Source organism: Lolium perenne, chromosome 2, assembly GCF_019359855.2.
Source record: "Lolium perenne isolate Kyuss_39 chromosome 2, Kyuss_2.0, whole genome shotgun sequence".
Lineage (NCBI taxonomy): Eukaryota > Viridiplantae > Streptophyta > Magnoliopsida > Poales > Poaceae > Lolium > Lolium perenne.
In genome coordinates, this window is record NC_067245.2 from 20,550,100 (window position 1) to 20,562,007 (window position 11,908).

Sequence of the window (11,908 nt, forward strand, 5' to 3'; positions counted from 1 at the left end):
CATATCTAGCAACTTAATACTAGTTCAAATCCACATAAAATATGGGAACCCTAACACTGCTAATTAGTATCCCATGTGCTCATCTTATCAGACCTAGATGATCAAATAGGAACACCTAAGTCTAAACCTTAATTCCTATCATCAAAATGTTCAACCTTACTTATACCTATATACCATCACACCCTTGTGATGAACCATGATAGCAGCTATACCTGCTATTTTGAATTACATACCATATTCCACTAAAACCTACTAGTGTTGGATACTTATCCACCATCCTATTTAGGAGCCAATTAATCCTTATTTAATAAAACCAACAGTAAAACCTAGACCACCTCAACCCTAATTGCTATACTTCTTAATATTTAAGAAGTATGTTCTTCAAAAGTTATTCTTTTGAAGTAAATAAAGAATCATCATCAAACCTACCTAATAGGACCTATAGACAATAACCATCTATCACCAGCAAGGTAGCATCAACCTTGATAACACCCATGTGTAATTAATTGCTTAGGAGGCCTAGGCATAACTCCACCTGGTATTGATGAATCCAACCTTGTTAGGATCCATCTAATATCTACTCCAGAGCCAATTGGAACCATAGTTAACCATAGAACCCACCAACCTAATTATCATACTTGTTCTTTATTAAGAACATGTTCTTCAAAAGTTATTCTTTTGAAGTATATGATAATAAATCATTAACTATACCATATAGTGTTAAAACTAACCATTGTTCTTTACTCGTTAACATTATGCCAATTATCATTCTTTGTGTGCTCAACTGATTACTATGCTTTATTATCTAACTGTTCATGATACCATGTAACCACATCTGAATAAGAACCTTGTATGAGAATCATTCTAAAAGTGCAACACACCCTGAACTAATTAATACCACTCACTAATCCTAAATCATCGGGGTTAGGCCACGCTTAGAGCGATTGCATCTCATACTTATGCATTATTGCATCTTTGCCAATCTTTTAAACATCGTCCTTACCGGAAGATGATGCTATTTCAGAATTTGGAGTTATTACGCATCGAAGACCTTGTCTGCATAATCGTGCAGCCAAGAAAGGCAAGTTCATCACTTGCTCATGTCATTTGAGTATTTCTATCAAATTACTTGCAAAGTACTATGATTATCACTATTGCATAAAAACCAAAACCACTACTTTCATAACTATGAATATGACTATGTGGTCGGCAATGGAACCATGGATTGTGTTGATATGGTGGAGGTTCCATTGCAAGGGTTTATATCCATCTAGGATTAAACAACAAATGTCGCCAGTGATTCTTGTGCCATAATACCCGTGTTAACCATAAGATCCGGAGTGGGACGGAGTAGTCAAAAGTGTTTCCACCTCTCATTCATCAACGGATGCGCTTTACCGTAGACACTTGTATCTGTCGGTGGAAAGCGGTAGGCTGGGGAAGCCTTAAGTCCCCACGGCATAGTCCGTAGACACTTGTCGCTCGAAGAACAAGCGGTAGGCTGGGGAATCCTTAAGTCCCCACGGTATTGCGGTCTATGATGGGTTGCAGCTACCGGCGTAGGAGTGTATGGTAGAGCCCAAAGACTGCTGTCGTCGTGGTCGGGGTCCACCTTGAAATCTACAGGAATAATGGGACCGGCGTGGACCCAGGGTCGGGGCATGCAACAAAGGGTGGGTGTTCGAGGTAGCAGAGGAACATGATTGGCTAGACCTTATACCGGGCCTCACACCAAAGGAAGTGTGGACGGGTTGCGCGCCCGGTTGGCACCAAGGTTAAGATCTCTTATGGGTAAAGCAACACACCTCTGCAGAGTGTAAAGAACCGTGACCTGTCACTCCCTGTTCCGGGATATGGAACTATGACAACGCGGCGGAAAGGAGCTCCATGAAGTTCTAGTAAACCGGTGAAGGCTGACGGACATAGTTCTTCTGAATAAAAGCAACCTTTTGAAGAAATGGTTATGAAAACTTGCATTGGTATTAGACTTTCTGGTCTAATGTTGTAGCTAGTGCATTAAACACCTCTTTCCTATAATGAACTTGTTGAGTACGCTCGTACTCATCCCACTCTTAAATCCCCTGCTTAGATATGGAGGCATCGAAGGAGGATCTACAGTGCAACTCGAAGGCCGAGGAGTCAACAACTACTTCAAGAGACAGGACCCTGTCAGAGGAATCAGATACCACATCCAACAAGGAGAAAACCTAGTTTAGCCATAGAAGGGAACTAGTTTCCTAAACCTAGCTCCTACTTAGCTAGAATCTATCCATAGCCTCTATAGCTAGTTAAATACTCTACCAATGGAGTTCGTGATAAGATTAGACTACGAGTCGTTCTTCTGGAGTTTATTTGCAGTTTTACCTCATTGTAAAGTAGGAGGCTGTGATGATCTTATGTAACAGAGTCAATGATGTAATTCTATAGACATGCCTTGGACCCGCAAATGTTTCTGTTGTACCACTATGAGCGATATAATACTAGTGGAACGGTGTTTCATTGGTGTTATATCAGACTTGCATACTACACCATGCAGTGGTATGCCGGGTCACCACACAGAGGTACTCAGAGTTGTATCTTTTTTTGTAGTGGATGGTAATATGGCAACTTTAGGATCGCGAGATTTACCCATGATGGAGAATTTGCAGCGAACAATATCAATCCAAGTGAACTTCCAAATAAAGCTATGCTCCCCGGCAACGGCGCTAGAAAATAGTCTTGATAACCCACAAGTATAGGGGATCGCAACAGTTGATACGCGTACAACACGCGTCCGTTGGGAACCCCAAGTGGAAGGTGTGATGCGTATAGCAGCAAGTTTTCCTCAGTAAGAAACCAAGGTTTATCGAACCAGTAGGAGCCAAGAAGCACGTTGAAGGTTGATGGCGGCGGAGTGTAGTGCGGCGCAACACCAGGGATTCCGGCGCCAACGTGGAACCTGCACAACACAACCAAATTACTTTGCCCCAACGTGACAGTGAGGTTGTCAATCTCACCGGCTTGCTGTAACAAAGGATTAGATGTATAGTGTGGAAGATGATGTTTGCAGAAAATAGTAGAACGAGTATTGCAGTAGATTGTATTTGATGTAAAAGAATGGACCGGGGTCCAGAGTTCACTAGAGGTGTCTCTCCCATAAGAAATAGCATATTGGGTAAACAAATTACAGTTGGGCAATTGACAAATAAGGAGAGCATAACAATGCACATACATGATATGATGAGTAGTGTGAGATTTAATTGGGCATTACGACAAAGTACATAGACCGCTATCCAGCATGCATCTATGCCTAAAAAGTCCACCTTCAGGTTATCATCCGAACCCCTTCCAGTATTAAGTTGCAAACAACAGACAATTGCATTAAGTATGGTGCGTAATGTAATCAACAAATACATCCTTAGATATAGAATTGATGTTTTATCCCTAGTGGCAACAGCACGTCCACAACCTTAGAGGTTGCTATCACTCCCCCAGATTTAATGGAGGCATGAACCCACTATCGAGCATAAGTACCCCCTCTTGGAGTTACAAGCAATGACTTGGCCAGAGCCTCTACTAGCAACGGAGAGCATGCAAGATCATAAACAACACATAGATAAATTGATAATCAGCATAGCATAGTATTCATTATCCATCGGATCCCAACAAACGCACATGTAGCTTTACAGATAGATGATCTTGATCATGTTAGGCAGCTCACAAGATCAGACAATGATAGCACAATGGGGAGAAGACAACCATCTAGCTACTGCTATGGACCCATAGTCCAGGGGTGAACTACTCACACATCAATCCGGAGGCGACCATGGCCGTGTAGAGTCCTCCGGGAGATGATTCCCCTCTCCGGCAGGGTGCCGGAGGCGATCTCCTGAATCCCCCGAGATGGGATTGGCGGCGGCGGCGTCTCTGGAAGGTTTTCCGTATCGTGGCTCTCGGTACTGGGGGTTTCGCGACGAAGGCTATATGTAGGCGAAGAGGTAGGTCAAGGGGCGTCACGAGGGGCCCACACCACAGGGCCGCGCGGCCAGGGTCCAGGCCGCGCCGCCCTGGCGTGTCGCCTCCTCGGTCTTCTGGAAGCTTCGTGTGAAAATAGGCCCCTGGGCGTTGATTTCGTCCAATTCCGAGAATATTTCCTTACTAGGATTTCTGAAACCAAAAACAGCAGAAAACAACAACTGGCTCTTCGGCATCTCGTTACTAGGTTAGTGCCGGAAAATGCATAATAATGACATACAATGTGTATAAAACATGTGAGTATCATCATAAAAGTAGCATGGAACATAAGAAATTATAGATACGTTTGAGACGTATCAACAGTCTTCGCGGGAAGTAAAACCCAATTTATTGATTCGACACAAGGGGAGACAAAGAATACTTGAAAGACTTAACAGCGGAGTTGTCAATTCAGTTGCACCTGGAAACAGACTTGCTCGCAAGAGTTTATTGATGTCTACTCACGCTTCTATTCCTGTAGACAGTGTTGGGCCTCCAAGAGCAGAGGTTTGTAGAACAGCAGCAAGTTTCCCTTAAGTGGATCACCCAAGGTTTATCGAACTCAGGGAGGAAGAGGTCAAAGATATCCCTCTCAAGCAACCCTGCAACCACAATACAAGAAGTCTCTTGTGTCCCCAACACACCCAATACACTTGTCAGATGTATAGGTGCACTAGTTCGGCGAAGAGATAGTGAAATACAGGTGGTATGAATGAATATGAGGAGTAGCAACGGCGCCAGAAAAGTGCTTGTTGGCATGTAGTAAGTAAACATGCAGCAGAACAGTAAATAAACGGAGATTGCAGTATTTGGAAACAAGGCCTAGGGATCGTACTTTCACTAGTGGACACTCTCAACATTGATCACATAATAAAACCACTCTACACTCTCTTGTTGGATGATGAACACCACTAATTGTGTAGGGCTACAAGAGACCTCAATGCCGGAGTTAACAAGCTCCACAATATTCGATATTCATATTTAAATAACCTTAGAGTGCATGATAGAACATTGCAATTATACCAAGTACTAACATAGCATGCACACTGTCACCTTCATACTATGAAAGGAGGAATAGATCACATCAATACCATCATAGTAATAGTTAACTTCATAATCTACAAGAGATCATAATCATAAACTACGCCAAGTACTACATGATGCACACACTGTCACCATTACATCATGGAGGAGGAATAGAGTACTTTAATAACATCACTAGAGTAGCACATAGATGAATAGTGATACAAAACTCATATGAATCTCAATCATGTAAGGCAGCTCATGAGATCATTGTATTGAAGTACATAGGAGAGAGATTAACCACATAGCTACCGGTATAGCCCTTAGCCTCGATGGAGAACTACTCCCTCCTCATGGGAGACAGCAGCGTTGATGAAGATGGCGGTGGTGTCGATGGAGATGCCTTCCGGGGGCACTTCCCCGTCCCGGCGGCGTGCCGGAACAGAGACTCCTGTCCCCCAGATCTTGGCTTCGCGATGGCGGCGGCTCTGGAAGGTTTCTCGCACCGTGGCTTTTTTTGTATCGAAGTTTTAGGTCAGGGACCTTTAAATAGGCGAAGAGGCGGAGTCGGAAGGCTGACGAGGCGACGACACAATAGGGTGGCGCGGCCAGGGCCTGGGCCGCGCCACCTACATGTGTGGGGCCCACAGGGCCCTCCTCTGGCGGCTCTCGGGTGTTCTGGAAGCTTCGTGGAATTCTAAGATGCTGGGTGTTGATTTCGTCCGATTCCGAGAATATTTCCTTACTAGGATTTCTGAAACCAAAAACAGCAGAAAACAGGAACTGGCCCTTTGGCATCTCGTCAATAGGTTAGTTCCGGAAAATGCATAAAATCATCATAAAGTATGTATAAAACATGTAGGTATTGTCATAAAACAAGCATGGAACATAAGAAATTATCGATACGTCGAAGACGTATCAGCATCCCCAAGCTTAGTTCCTACTCGTCCTCGAGTAGGTAAACGATAAAAAAGATAATTTCTGAAGTGACATGCTACCAACATGATCTTAATCATACTATTGTAAAGCATATGAGATGAATGCAGCGATTCAAAGCAATGGTAAAGACAATGACTAAACAACTGAATCATATGTCAAAGACTTTTCATGAATAGTACTTTCAAGACAAGCATCAATAAGTCTTGCATAAGAGTTAACTCATAGAGCAATAGATTCTTAGTAAAGGCATTGAAGCAACACAAAGGAAGATTAAGTTTCAGCGGTTGCTTTCAACTTGTAACATGTATATCTCATGGATAGTTGTCAATGCAAAGCAATATAACAAGTGCAATAAGCAAGCATGTAAGAATCAATGCACAGTTAACACAAGTGTTTGCTTCTAAGATGGAAGGAAGTAGGTAAACTGACTCAACATTAAAGTAAAAGAATGGCCGTTCGAAGAGGGAAGCATGGATTGCTATATTTGTGCTAGAGCTTTTATTTTGAAAACAAGAATCAATTTTGTCAACGGTAGTAATAAATCATATGCATTATGTAAATTATATCCTACAAGTTGCAAGCCTCATGCATAGTATACCAATAGTGCTCGCACCTTGTCCTAATTAGCTTGGATTTACATGGATTATCATTGCATAACATATGTGTTAACCAAGTGTCACAAAGGGGTACCTCTATGCCGCCTGTACAAAGGTCTAAGGAGAAAGCTCGCATTGGATTTCTCGCTTTTGATTATTCTCAACTTAGACATCCATACCGGGACAACATAGACAACAGATAATGGACTCCTCTTTAATGCATAGGCATTCAACAACAGATAATATTCTCATAAGAGATTGAGGATTGATTGTCCAAACTGAAACTTCCACCATGGATCATGGCTTTAGTTAGCGGCCCAATGTTCTTCTCTAACAATATGCATACTCAAACCATTTGATCATGATAAGTCACCCTTACTTCAGAAAAGACGAACATGCATAGCAACTCACATGATATTCAACAAAGAAATAGTTGATGGCGTCCCCAGGAACATGGTTATCGCTCAACAAGCAACTTATTAAGAAATAAGATACATAAGTACATATTCAATACCACAATAGTTTTTAGGCTATTTGTCCCATGAGCTATATATTGCAAAGATAAAGAATGGAAATTTTAAAGGTAGCACTCAAGCAATTTACTTTGGAATGGCAGAGAAATACCATGTAGTAGGTAGGTATGGTGGACACAAGTGGCATAGTTATTGGCTCAAGGATTTTGGATGCACGAGAAGTATTCCCTCTCAATACAAGGCTTAGGCTAGCAAGGTTGTTTGAAGCAAACACAAGTATAAACCGGTACAGAAAAACTCACATAAAAGACATATTGAAAGCATTATAAGACTCTATACCGTCTTCCTTGTTGTTCGACCCTTACTAGAAAATATCTAGACCTTAGAGAGACCAATTATGCAAACCAAATTTTAGCAAGCTCTATGTATTTCTTCACTAATAGGTGCAAGATATATGATGCAAGAGCTTAAACATGAGCACAACAATTTCCAAGTATCACATCATTCAAGACATTATACCAATTACCACATGTAGCATTTTCTGTTTCCAACCATATAACAATTAACGAAGCAGTTTTAATCTTCACCATGAACACTAAAAGTAAAGCTAAGAACACATGTGTTCATATGCAACAGCGGAGCGTGTCTCTCTCCCACACAAGGATGAGTTTATTCAGAGAATGAAAATAACAAAACGAAAATAAAAGCACACAGACGCTCCAAGTAAAGTACATAAGATGTGACGGAATAAAAATATAGTTTCAAGAGAAGTGACCTGATAAGTTGTCGATGAAGAAGGGGATGCCTTGGGCATCCCCAAGCTTAGACGCTTGAGTCTTCTTGAAATATGCAGGGATGAACCACGGGGGCATCCCCAAGCTTAGACTTTTCACTCTTCTTAATCATATATCATCCTCCTCTCTTGACCCTTGAAAACTTCCTCCACACCAAACTCGAAACAAACTCATTAGAGGGTTAGTGCATAATCAAAAATTCAAATGTTTAGAGGTGAAACAATCATTCTTAACACTTCTAGACATTGCCCAAAGCTACTGAAAGTTAATGGAACAAAGAAATCCATGCAACACAGCAAAAGAGGCAATGCGAAATAAAAGGCAGAATCTGTCAAAACAGAACAGTCCGTAAAGATGAATTTTTTAGAGGCACCATACTTGCTCAGATGAAAATTCTCAAATTGAATGAAAGTTGCGTACATATCTGAGGATCACGCACGTAAATTGGCTTATTTTTCTGAGTTACCTACAGACGTAGGGACTCAATTTCGTGACAGCAAGAAAACTGTTTCTGCGCAGTAATCCAAATCTAGTATCAACTCTACTATCAAATACTTTACTTGGCACAACAATGCAACAAAATAAAGATAAGAAGAGGTTGCTACAGTATTAACAACTTCCAAGACTCAAATATAAAACAAAGTTGCTGTAGTAAAATAAACACATGGGTTATCTCCCAATAAGTTCTTTCTTTATAGCCATTAAGATGGGCTCAACAGTTTTAATGATGCATGCTGTCCACAACTGGCGCGAGGTTGACGTGGGAGGTTTGATGGCGGTTGACGGACTTGATGGAGTGTCGTCCCCGGCAACGGCGCCAGAAAATAGCTTGATGTCTACGCCCCCTCCTTTTCCTGTAGACAGTGTTGGGCCTCCAAGAGCAGAGGTTTGTAGAAACGAAGAAGTTTCCTTAAGTGGATCACCCAAGGTTTATCGAACTCAGGGAGGAAGAGGTCAAAGATATCCCTCTCATGCAACCCTGCAACCACAAAGAAAGAAGTCTCTTGTGTCCCCAACACACCTAATAGGTGCACTAGTTCGGCGAAGAGATAGTGAAATACAGGTGGTATGAATATATAGTAGCAGTAGCAACGGCACCAGAAAAGTGCTTTGCCCAGGACAGTAAACAAGCAGTAGTAACGCAGCGTAGTAACGCAAAGAAAAAAGAAATAAGCAGCGATAGCAGTATTTAGGAACAAGGCCTAGGGATCAGACTTTCACTAGTGGACACTCTCAACATTGATCACATAACAGAATAGATAAATGCATACTCTACACTCTCTTGTTGGATGATGAACACATTGCGTAGGATTACACGAATCCTCAATGCCGGAGTTAACAAGCTCCACAATTCAATGTTCATATTTAAATAACCTCAGAGTGCATGAAAGATCAATACGACTAAACCAAGTACTAACATAGCATGCACACTGTCACCTTCACACTATGTAGGAGGAATACATCACATCAATACCATCATAGCAATAGTTAACTTCATAATCTACAAGAGATCATAATCATAGCCTACGCCAAGTACTAACACGGATGCACACACTGTCACCATTACACCGTGCAGGAGGAATAAAACTACTTTAATAACATCACTAGAGTAGCATGCAGATAAATTGTGATACAAAACACATTGCAATCATAAAGAGATATAAATAAGCACTTCACTATGCCATTCATAACAGTGAATAAGTATTCTGTGAAATATAGCCTAAGAGACCCACACGGTGCACACACTGTCACCTTTACACACGTGGGACAAGGAGTCTCCGGAGATCACATAAGTAAAATTCACTTGACTAGCACAATGACATCTAGATTACAAGCATCATCATATGAATCTCAATCATGTAAGGCAGCTCATGAGATTATTGTATTGAAGTACATAGGAGAGAGATTAACCACATAGCTACCGGTACAGCCCTTAGCCTCGATGGAGAACTACTGCCTCCTCATGGGAGACAGCAGCGTTGATGGAGATGGCGGTGATGTCGATGGAGAAGCCTTCCGGGGGCACTTCCCCGTCCCGGCGGCGTGCCGGAACAGAGACTCCTGTCCCCCAGATCTTGGCTTTGCGATGGCGGCGGCTCTGGAAGGTTTTCTCTGGTTTCGTCGAACGTGATAGGGTTTTCGCGACGGAGGCTTTAAATAGGCGGAAGGGCAGCCTCGGAGGGGGCCTGGGGCCACCACACCATAGGGCGGCGCGGCCAGGGCCTGGGCCGCGCCGCCACCATGTGTGGGCCCCCTGTGGGTCCACTCTGGCGGCTTCCGGGTGTTCTGGAAGCTTCGTGTGAAAATAGGATGCTGGGCGTTGATTTCGTCCAATTCCGAGAATATTTCCTTACTAGGATTTCTGAAACCAAAAACAGCAGAAAACAGGAACTGGCACTGCGGCATCTCGTCAATAGGTTAGAGCCGGAAAATGCATAATAATGACATATAAAGTGTATAAAACATGTAGGTATCATCAATAAAGTAGCATGGAACATAAGAAATTATCGATACGTCGGAGACGTATCAGCATCCCCAAGCTTAGTTCCTGCTCGTCCCGAGCAGGTAAACGATAACAAAGATAATTTCTGAAGTGACATGCCAACATAATCTTGATCATACTATTGTAAGCATATGTAATGAATGCAGCGATCAAAACAATGGTAATGACATGAGTAAACAAATGAATCATAAAGCAAAGACTTTTCATGAATAGTACTTTCAAGACAAGCATCAATAAGTCTTGCATGAGAGTTAACTCATAAAGCAATAATTCAAAGTAAAGGTATTGAAGCAACATAAAGGAAGATGAAGTTTCAGCGGTTGCTTTCAACATGTAACATGTATATCTCATGGATAGTTGTCAATGCAAAGTAATATAACAAGTGCAATATGCAAGTATGTAGGAATCAATGCACAGTTCACACAAGTGTTTGCTTCTTGGGGTGGAGAGAAATAGGTGAACTGACTCAACATAAAAGTAAAAGAAAGGCCCTTCGCAGAGGGAAGCAGGGATAAATCATGTGCTAGAGCTTTTCAAGTTTTGAAATCATATAGAGAGCATAAAAGTAAAATTTTGAGAGGTGTTTGTTGTTGTCAACGAATGGTAATGGGTACTCTAACTACCTTATCAACCAGACTTTCAAGAGCGGCTCCCATGAAGGACGTTATCTCTACCAGCAAGGTAGATCATCCCTCTTCTCTTTTGTTTACACATGTATTTTAGTTTCATTATTGATGACACTCCTCCCAACCTTTTGCTTACACAAGCCATGGCTAACCGAATCCTCGGGTGCCTTCCAACATTCACATACCATGAAGGAGTGTCTATTTGCAAAATTAAGTTGCTTACTGATGAATCAGAGCAAAACATGTGAAGAGAATTATTAATGCAAGTTGTAATTAATTGGGGCTGGGAACCCCATTGCCAGCTCTTTTTGCAAAATTATTGGATAAGCGGATGAAGCCACTAGTCCATTGTGAAAGTCTGTCAAAAGTAAATGACAAGATCGAAAGATAAAACACCACATACTTCCTCATGAGCTATAAAACATTAACACAAATTGAGAAGCATTTTAAAGGTTTAAAGGTAGCACATGAAGTATTTACTTGGAATGGCAAAAAATACCATGTAGTAGGTAGGTATGGTGGACACAAATGGCATAGTGGTTGGCTCAAGGATTTTGGATGCATGAGAAGTATCCCCTCTCGATACAAGGTTTAGGCTAGCAAGGTTATTTGAAACAAACACAAGGATGAACCGGTACAGTAAGACTCACATAAAAGACATATTGTAAACATTATAAAACTTTACACCGTCTTCCTTGTTGTTCAAACTCAATACTAGAAATTATCTAGACCTTAGAGAGACCAATTATGCAAACCAAATTTTAGCAAGCTCTATGTATTTCTTCATTAATAGGTGCAAAGTATATGATGCAAGAGCTTAAACATGAGCACAACAATTGCCAAGTATCAAATTATTCAAGACATTTTACCAATTACTACATGTAGCATTTTCCAATTCCAACCATATAACAATTTAACGAAGGAGAAACTTTCGCCATGAACACTAAGGATAAAGCTAAAA